The 10,402-nt window shown below is 35.8% G+C and overlaps 1 protein-coding gene across 4 annotated transcripts in view; it reads left to right on the top strand.

The window, feature by feature from the left end:
• The first annotated feature begins 945 nt into the window (after nt 1-945).
• MYT1L (myelin transcription factor 1 like) overlaps nt 946-10,402 on the top strand; it is a 237,359-nt gene continuing 227,902 nt past the window's right edge. For all 4 annotated transcript variants that reach the window (XM_064447981.1, XM_064447978.1, XM_064447979.1 and 1 more), the window contains exon 1: nt 946-1,072. The gene's annotated coding sequence lies outside the window, so the exon portion shown is untranslated. The remainder of the gene's footprint in view (nt 1,073-10,402) is intronic.

Below are 10,402 nucleotides of genomic sequence, written 5' to 3'. Positions count from 1 at the left end.
GTCTGTTATTGCCATCTACTCAGTTTAATGAGTATCTTTGAATTTGAAGTTTTACACAAGAAACAATAGCTAAAATAACTGATGCACCTACAGCAGCTTTCAGCAAAGTATCTTATTCCCTTTGTAATTTTTTAAAAATAAAAAGTACATTTCTATTCTTTAGCAGTGTAGTTACATCATGACATTTTCTTTAATTACGGTAGACACTAGTCACAAGCACTGAGTAATGACTACAAATATGATGCTGTATCTGTCTGTGTAGAATGCTGAAGAGCTGCTAGAGGAGGCTTTTCCTTTAAAATTCATCCTATTAATACTGACTCTTTAATGTGAAGAAGGAATAGAACTGCTGGAGACTTTGTGCTATCAAAGCAGAATATTACATTCTTCTAAGAAATCATAAGACAGAAGGACTAGGTGCTGTTTTCTGATACCTGTATGAATCCAACTAACTGCTGTAAAGGGTCAGTATGTGGCTCATTAGATTGGATTCCTAAAACTGAATTTATCACATTCCTCTGAATGCATGCATAAGCCATCTTAAATTATTAAACAATAAGCTGTATTATCAGTCGAGGACTCAACCCAAATTAAAGTCTGAATAATGCTGCACTGGGATGCATCATAGGATTTAAGAACAATTCTAGTTTTGCATTGATTATTCACTGATCAGCAAAAACAAAAGATCACTCTAAATCACCACAGATATTTAACAGATGTGGAAATTCTTTGCAGGGTGAAATAAAAGCTCTGAATAATGGAATAAATTTCTATTCTAGAAAACTGAGGAAATCAGTTGCCTATTGGAACAAGTTTTTGTATTAAATACATTCACTGAAAGCCGATTTTTAAAAGCTAAAATAACATGAGTGATTTTCTCTGTTCCTGGTAAGCTTGCTATCCTTTAGTAAAGTGTATTTTTTTTTTCTTTTTTTCCCCCTTTTTTTTTTCCTTTAGAAAATGAATCTGGAAGAAAATTGGTGAATCCAATCCAGTGGACCTGCAAGCACTCTGACAGGCTCAGAGAGCAGAGTCTGGACCAAAGAGCAATTACCCCACCAAACGATTTCAGGTACAATTGACCTAAATATAGCACTCTCTTGAGATTATTGACAAGAGTTCATTTCCTGTAGTGCTTTTCCCATTTGCTACTCCTGGTAACCACTGTGATCTTATCTGCCTGGTGCTGCATGACTTCTGGGATGCAGCTAAGAGTTCTGTTGTGCATTATCTTTAAACAGACAATTCATGCTAAAAGAGTCATTTGCAGTTAAGTTAGATGGTGCATATATTTTTCTTGCTGCTGAAGTTACACAGAGCAGGAATGAGTGCCTGAATCCTTTTGGACCAAGATGCACTGGAATTCTTTTTACTGTGAAATCAGAAAGGTAGTGCTAGTTAATTGTAAATAAAAAGGAAATTCTACTTCATTAAACTGTAACAGTAGAGTCAGCGGTGCAGGATAGGTAAGTTGGAAAACTTGCTATTTGTTTCTTTGTATATAAATTTATCCATAAAGTATGGCTTCCCCTAGTGTCATCCTACCTCCAGGTGATCACTGTAGTTATCATACGCTGGCATGAAAAACAAATGAGCATATAAACTGAGTGTGTAAGTGCACAAAATGTGGATGAACTGAATTCAGAGGCTGGTAAAAATAAAACCCATTTCAGTTTTGAAGACTGCATTTTTCTTAAGCATTGCTTGCAAACTTGTTGAAAATGCTGGATATGTTTTCATTCCATGTATGTCAAATATAGAGAAAATAGATAGTGTTGCCTTGGTGTTCATCACAGAGATTTTTTTGCATCCTATTTCTTTTACTGAATTCTTATTTGGAAAATCTATGCATTACCCAGAAATTTAAAAGTCCAGTATCAGATTCCACACTGAGTAGCTGTTGGAGAACCATTTTTTACAGAACTTTATTAACTAATATAGCAGGACACAATTGTGCTATTACTTTCCTGCATATCCCCTATGATTTCTCTAAAGATCAGAATACTTATTTTATGGCAGTAAACTCTGCTAATAGTCATAGGTCTCACTCCTCAAAGGAAATGGAGGAAAAAACCCATCTGAAAGCTGAATCATTTATAAGATAGAGACACATATACAATATATTGGTCTACTGACTTGGTTCCTTTGTTTATGATGGACAGCAGTTATAAATGTAGTTAGACTCAGGAGTTCTATACCAAAATAAGATGACACACAAATCAGTTAATTACATTACATAGTAATTAAGCTATTGTAGGGAAAAGATTAAATTTAGGAAAAAACTTACCTCTGATTTATTTTTTGCCAATCTGCTGTAATGAGTTCATGAGATGCAGCATATCACAGTGAAAAGCAATAGTAATTTGAAATGCAAGTATAATAAGAAGAAAGCAGTAAAATAATCTGTGAAGGTGGGATGAGGATATGCAAGGCATGATTAAATGGATTCTCAGCTGGACAGGTTGAAGTCATAGAACTCCTGTGCTGTGGTTTAGGATCCTGAGACATCTGTGTAGTCCTTTCTGGTGGTCTGCTAAATCATTTTAATTTTGAATTTTGAGAAGTGAAGGAATGTACATGAGAAAATTAAATGGATTCATGAGTGGGTCTTTCTGTTGTAGAGTCTTCCACAGTGCAAGACAATTGAGGAACCATGGGCCTGGGGGGGGAAAATAAAATCAGTCCTGCCCCAGCACAGAGGGGGATAACTCATAAGCAGTTAGCCACAGCCCCAGCGTCTGATCTGAAATATTTGCCTTCTTTACATTTGATATTTTACATGTAGAACTTCTATTATTGACTCTTGCAGTTCTGCAAAGGCATAACCTTGCAGACTAAACCCTGCTGGTGTGATTTTTGCTATTTTCTTTTTGCCTGCATAACATGCATCTAAATCTTGATCTTGTATCTGCAGAAGAATATCAGATACACACTTTTTGTTAACTATTATCTTTATATTGCAGATACCTGACACAGCTGACATATAAACAGCTGTACATACTATAGATGAGTGAATCAGTTTGAAACTTAGGAACTAACCCCTGAAAACCTCATGTAGGCTCCCTTCTGTGTGTGAATGGTCTTCATGAGTATTGCTCGCTTCAGCTGGTGACAGATAGAAACATCATTCTGGGCCCTATATTAAGCTCCATCTTGTAATATATTATGGACCTGATGAAAGATACAGCATCTTAAGCATTTTTTAATATCATTATTTGACATCTTTGGGGGATGCTTTGGTCGCTTTTAGGATGCAGACAGATAGAGGACAATATCATGGATTAGGGATTTTAAGGCACTTTATCCCTGCTGCTTTATTCAGTTTGCCCTGCCACAGTGTTGCAAAGACACAGTAAAGCAACCCTAATTAGGCAGTGTAAGAATCCCTGGTATGCAACATTCTTCTTAGCCAGCTTTTTATTCTTCCTGCTTGTTCTACAGTGCCTCAGGGAATGAGAAAAGTCTGGTCCAGTAATTAGAGAATTAGCTTAGCACTGGGAAAGATGAGTTCAGGTTTTGTCTATGCCACAAACTTCCTGCAAGACGCTTAGCTAAGTATTGAGCAAAATTCAACAAGACGTAAGGATCAGGGATTGTGACTGTATTTTCTCTGCTTTTGAAGCAGAATCAGGTGTCCTTCCATGTTTCCAGTATCTTAGTTACCACTTAAATAATTGAGTAGCCAAAAATCTTAGTGTCCCTCATTAGCTGAAATGAATTCTCTATACTTCTCTATCATACTGTTTCTTATCCAAGGATATTGATGGAATGGCAGGGATGCAGAAAGCAAAGTAATGCCTTATGTTGGTTCAGACAGAGTATTACAAATATACTGTCATGATGACAAGTTCATGTTAGCTCTTGGCAGGGTAAGTCTTCCTAATATGACCTTCTAAAAAAGCTAAGTTCATCAATCAAAATGTCACATGCTGCTAAATTTGCAGTTTATAAATTACCACTGTAAATTTAAGTAGTAGAAATCATCACGTAAAATTGTGCTTCTTTCTCTTTGTCTGTCTCCAGACTTAAGTGGTTTCAAAAATGAGGCAGTAGGCTCTTTAAACTGCAGTTTCTAGGCAGCATCTCTGCTCATGTGAACAGGAATCGTTGTTTATATTGCATGGGCCCGCCAGCTGTGATTGATCACAGGCTGTTGCTGATGTTAGCATGCTAAAGAGAACAGTTATGTTAAAGCTAAAAACACCAGGGTAGGGTCATATCACCAATAAGAATCAGGAAAAAAATAAAGATCCTTGTGTTTTATTGGATATATAGCTCAGCCTGCCAGAATGCCTAATCCCTAAATCATCCTGAAAATTGTTTAGGATATAAAATCAAATTAAACCCGGTATCAAAGGGCACAGTCTCTCTTCACTGCAGTAGCAGCTACATGTATAAATCCCAATCCCATATCAAGGGGAATACATGGCATGAGTAAAAATATTTATTAAGAGAAATCTGATGATGATAAAGGTGATAATTTTTGTAGCAAAGACTTAGGAAGTGTTGGAGTAATTGGATTAGAAGAGGTAAAAAATAATTTTGCTAGATCATTACAGCTTCTTTAGGCTGAATCCCTCCCTTTTTACTGCTCTAGCATTTTGTGAAGGAGGATTATCATGTGGCTTTATTTCGACCAGTTTGCAGTTTTTAGCTTTGTTTGTTGATCTTAAATTATTCTTTGTCTTTATGAATATTGGGTTGTAAATTTTCATGAGCAAAAATAAATCTTAGCATATATGCATATTTTTATTTTTTCCACTTCCGATGAATGACTATGTATTGCTTAGCTGCTATATCTAACTGAAGTATTTCTTCTGACGCCAGGGAAGACACAGAAGACTAATTTGAAAGCCAAGTGGAGTTAAGAGAAAGACTTCATTGATCAAATAGGGTTTGGATCATGGTTAAGTTAGGTCAGAGCTCTGCTTTTTATACAGTAGGAATAAAGCTTTTATTAACAAGCCTACTTGTTAATAAGATACTTTCATACACTGAGACAGAAGAGGTACAGCAGTACATTTCTACAGCAATATATTCATCTTCAGTGCACTGAAGAATGCCAAGGAAAGGAATATGCTTGATAAAACCTATGAAGAATCTTATTCAATAAGTAGCTAAAGTCAACAGAAAGTACATGTTTTCCAGTCAATCAAAGCTATAATGAGAAACTATTTTAAAAAAAGGTTTTGAAAGCATGGCGGGAGGACAAAGCATGTGCAGTTTCTTCTAAGCTCAGCAGTCCTTTCTCTATACAAATACAGTTTATGACTCTGTAGTATGTCATTATTAGTATTATTGCAAACAAAATTTGAAGAAGGAAGGGTACTCTAAAAGTTCCTGCTTTTCTTCCAAACACATTTTTGGGAAGGTGCAGAGGGAGTAGACACTACCATTTCACGGTCACCTTGCGCATTTCAGGAGGGAGCTGCTCCACTGTGGTTTGGGACAGGGCAGTGCATTGCTGCTCGGTAGCTCTCAGTAGTATTGTCCCCAGATGACCTTGTGGATGGATTTCTATTTCAAAATCATACAGAAGTTCAATATTGCTGAAAATAGCATTCACTCTTGTTGTGCTCCCTTTCCTGGCTTCTGGGTGGATTTTATCTGTCCTAATGTAGATGTCTTTTATATCTAAATTGTCTTTGGCTAGGCTGCCTTTATAGTCAATGGAGAGAAATAGACACTTTTAGGGGATGATTCATCTCGTCGGAAGGTAGACATCTAAATAGGTCAGATGAATCAGACTGTAGAATAGCATATTCCTTACTAGTGAGAATAAAGGAAACCTAGGGACCAGCTTAGATGTTGATGCCTATATTGCATATATCTAAAGTTAAGCGAAATGAACTCCATGTCTGTAGGAACTAAGTCAGAGCTCAAAGTCAGAGGAAAATATCCTACTCTTCAGGAAACACCTTTTCCTTCAGAGCTCCTGGTTTCACTGCATTGGGGTGCATGTTCATAGTCATAGTCATGAGGTGATAAATGAAAAAAAAAATTACACCCCCGCCTTCTCCTACTTAATATTTTAAGATGTGAAAACGGAGTAGTCTTTATTGTGTGAATAGGTAATTTGTATACATCTATCATCAGTTATTCCACTGGTCCCACAGTGGCACCATTTGTTTTTACTAGCCTCTGCTAATAATCTGTATGTACAGGATCTCACCATGGTTTTGATTGGTCCTTGTAAACCATTTCAGAACCAGATACATTTTTCTCAATCTGAAATCTCTGCAAGCGGACAAAGAAGTGAAGTTCTGCAATTAATTTAGGCTAGTAGACTAATTTAAATTGATTCCCCATCATAATTATTACTGTTAGTGCCAGGGTTTCACTAAACTCCCCAGTAGATGAGGTGGTTAGTGAAATGTACCTGAAAGTCCCCACAGTTAATATTTCCACGTGCTAACAAATGAGTTTTGCAGAAAAGATCTCTGCTTTATTTTGGTTATGTCTGCTTTAAGTATGAACCATAAGCAATGAAATGGAACGTACTGGAATGAACAACATTATTTATTTTATATTTAAAATACAAAATTATCAAATAAAGACCCATCTCAAACACCTAAACACCAATGCAGCTTTTTCATATGCCACTCTTCTCCCATTGTTTGCAAAACTCCGTATCCCAGCAAACCTGCAAGACTTTTGTCAGATGCATACCCAGGAGTAGCACAAGGATGACAGCCTGGAGTAAGCAGATTGCTAGTGAGGCTAGCAGGTGCCAAAACATGCTGTTTCATGACCCAGTGTAAAGATGCCAAAAATAATCTCAAATGTACTTCAGTAAATAAATGCAAAAAACCCTCAGGCTTCAGAAATTCAGTCTGTAGAACGGTCTGAGAATAAGCAGGAAACTTAAAGTTAGAAGACCAGTGTTCTAATTTCTGCTCTCAACAGAGAGCTGTGTTCAGGTAGTGATACTGTTCGGCCAAAATCTGTATTTTGCCACTTAAATAGATGGCATGTTTTTCAAAAGTAACTGGGAGCAGAACTATGATGAATTCCACAGATGAAAACATGAAATTAAGTTGAATCACATGCAAATGTTGACTAAATATCTCTACCTCATTTTCCAGGTCTTTCAGAGTTATAGTATTTAGCTGTCTTCATTTATAATAGTTTCATATGTGTAAAAGCAATAAAAATTGCTTCGTAAGTGTGTTGCAAATCAGTTTATCTTGCTATTAAAGGTAAAAATAGATTAATAGCTGTAGAACATGTTTGTTTGATAATTTGCTACAGATTAAGTCAGATCTAAATGGCTATGTTAAGCAACTGTATTTAACTTTAAAGACAGGAATACCAGGACTGTGCTAAGTGAACCAGAACTTGCAAAATGTGGGGTGAAATTGTCAGGATCATTGAAATAGGCAGTACTGTGTGTTTAGTGTGTAAAATAAGATCAATGCAATAAAATGTATGGCTGAAATTGAAATACAAAGGTGGGGTGAAAAAGAGGTAAAAAAGCAGGTGTGAAATTTTATTTGCTTTCTAAATATTGTATTTAAATTTGAAATCCTTCTGCCAAAAGGCTACTTTGCAAATCTTCTGCTGAATGTATATTGTGTAAGATATATAAAAGATGCTAAGAAATAAGGGATAGTAATTATGGCAGAGGAATGATGACTGCTATAGTTTGTAGATACCCAAAGAAATGATCATGTGATAAAATTTTCAGGGTGAAAAAGTATTTCCACGGTAACAAGCACTTTATCATAAAATTTTATTATGAATGCAAAGCCGAGGAATCCAAACTTTAAGAGATAACATATAGTAAATGATGAAGGAGAGACAGGAACTTAATCTTCCAAAGATTATGACCCTGTGTATACAGTGCATGTTCTGAAGTACCCACTGAGCTGGCTCTGTGCAAAATGACAGTGCTCTTTATATAAGAGATTAGAAAAGCAAAATCTTGTATGTAGTCTGTCTGTTCATCAGCAAGGCACGTAATTCCTTTGAACCATGGTAAGCCAGGCAGTGCATGCTGGGGAAAAAAAAAAAGCAAGCATATTTTAAAACTGAGATTTTACATTAAATATGTCACCATTGTATTACAAATGTGATGGGTCATATCTTTGAGTGCAAATGAAAGCAAGGGATGAACTCATAGCACAAAATACGATCTCTGATTCAATATGCTGATATAAGAGACATAGTCGTTCTTAAACAACAGAATATTTCAAATGTAAGCCACTTAATTAATCAGATATGCAGATGTATCTACCCATATGTACATGAGGAGCCTGTGGTTTTCACAAACAAAAATTCTCATCCATACGAAAAAGAGGAGGTGAAGGTTTGATTTGGCTTAGTCTTGTATGTATTTGAACAGGGCTGATAAAAATATGTATGTTTTGGCTCCCCACGTCTTAGGGTCCTACTGGCTATTTGTCTCAGCATGTTTTTCCCAGTAGTCTGCGTAACAAAACCTGAAAGTGATGGCTTGGTTTCAAAATTTGGTGTGGTATTTTCTTCAAGGTTAAGATGCCAAAATACAGGTGTCTACATTCAGTTGTCCTGCTCCCTTATTAGTCAATGGAATTGGGATGGTAGGTGACTGGTCTGCTGAATCTCTTTTGAGGCTGCACTGTCTTTACTGACTAGTCATCCACTGACTACATTGGAAGTTTTGACAGTGCTAGTATGTACATGTCTAAATTTAATCTCCGGCTTTCATTCTTAATATCACTCTTTTGCAATCCCTGAATTGTCTGGAGTGGTGTAAGCTATATATACAGCAAAAAAAAAAATATATATATGCAACCAAACTATCCTGTCCATACAATTTTAAAAATATTTTATTAATAGTCTCTTTTGTTAGAGAACTTCTTCTAGATTTGATAGAATACCAAACTTCAAAAATATTTGAATTAAAGTTCAGATTTTAGAAGGTGTTAGGTAAAGGTGGACATCTAAGAGTGTGCACAGAAGTTGCCGTGGAAATCATGTGTCCAAGCTGTCTGAAAATTGAAATGGGTTAAGTAAATAATTTGTTGAAGTATTTAATGGAATCTTTTAAATGTGAGCTTGCATTTCTGGGCATTTCCTTCTACCTCTACAGATATTTATAAATATCCTAATATTTAAATCCATTTTACTAAGTTCAAAGAAGCTGTGCTTTCTTAAAGAGTAGTTGATGATTTGCAAAAAGCCAGTGGTTAATTCCTATGGGAAAAGCCTTCAGGGTCAGATGGAGTCTATGTGATTTTCTTAAATTCTTTTCCAGAGATTAACAAACTGATTCTTTTCAGGGAATATTACCACATAAAACTTACTCTCAATGTAAACAAGAAAGTTGTATAAAAGGGAATAACCACCAGAAAGGGTCAGCATTTACTTTCAAACAACAAGATCCAGCAAAATCCTGGCTTGCTTAATGGGCCAGTGCTTTTTTTTCCCCTGTTCTTATTTACAGTCTTACAACACTGCAGACAGTCTGTTTAAAGTAACAAGCACAATAATGAAGAGCCAGTGGAGTAGCTTTTGGTGAGAAGGCTTGGAGAATTTGTAGAAAAGGACAAATGTCTCACTTAGGTTGTTTTCCTGTATCTATACAGACCCCATCAGGGGAACTCTGTTACTCTGTGATGATGGGTATTCACTAAAGGTCACCCTTCTTCACCTCTTTTTTTATATGTTTGTTAGCAGTCTGACTTTCTGGGGTCCTGAGAAACACATTGAAGTTAATAGAAGCTGAATATACTCTTTACTTGTGAGAATCAGTCACAAATTTGTTGTTGAACTCATAGTTTAATTAATGCAAGTGGCAATGGTAAGCAGCACAAACTACTGTGCTGTAGCATATTACATAGACCATGGTCTCTCTACTTTAACCTGCCTCTTTTGCTGTTTATGATGCTAAATGAAAATTTTGGCTAAAACCTGAATCCAAACTTTTTGTAGAAAATAGGAATAGTTGGTAATTAAATAGTCATTCCAATATTCCTGTTGTTATAACTCATTCCAGTATTGCATTTCCAATAGGCAAAAGTAAATTCTGTTTAGAACTAGATGAATAAAATACAGATGGTTAATATATGTCTTTTAATCAGATCTCAGCAGGATCTTCAGTTATTTCATATTATATGTTGAAAATCGACATTAAATAGTCCAAACTCTCAAAAGCTAATACATGCCAGAATTAACTTTGTTAGGGCAAGTTAATTTAATCTCCCCTATGCATATGCATTATGAAGACTTCTTTAATTGCATGATCCCATATTATTTTTCTTACAGGACCTTTTCCTCATTCAATTCACAGATTATATGATAGTCACTTAATAAGCAGCTGTTCAATATTTTGTTTTCTTGATATTTGTTCAGTGTGTGGCCCCATACCTTGTTTGCTACAGAGTATTTAAGCCCTGCTCTGAAGATAACATCATTATTA

The sequence above is a fragment of the Phalacrocorax carbo genome, chromosome 3, assembly GCF_963921805.1.
Source record: "Phalacrocorax carbo chromosome 3, bPhaCar2.1, whole genome shotgun sequence".
NCBI lineage: Eukaryota > Metazoa > Chordata > Aves > Suliformes > Phalacrocoracidae > Phalacrocorax > Phalacrocorax carbo.
The sequence above is the reverse complement of the archived record's forward strand: the minus strand, read 5'-3'. Positions and strand labels throughout refer to the sequence as shown.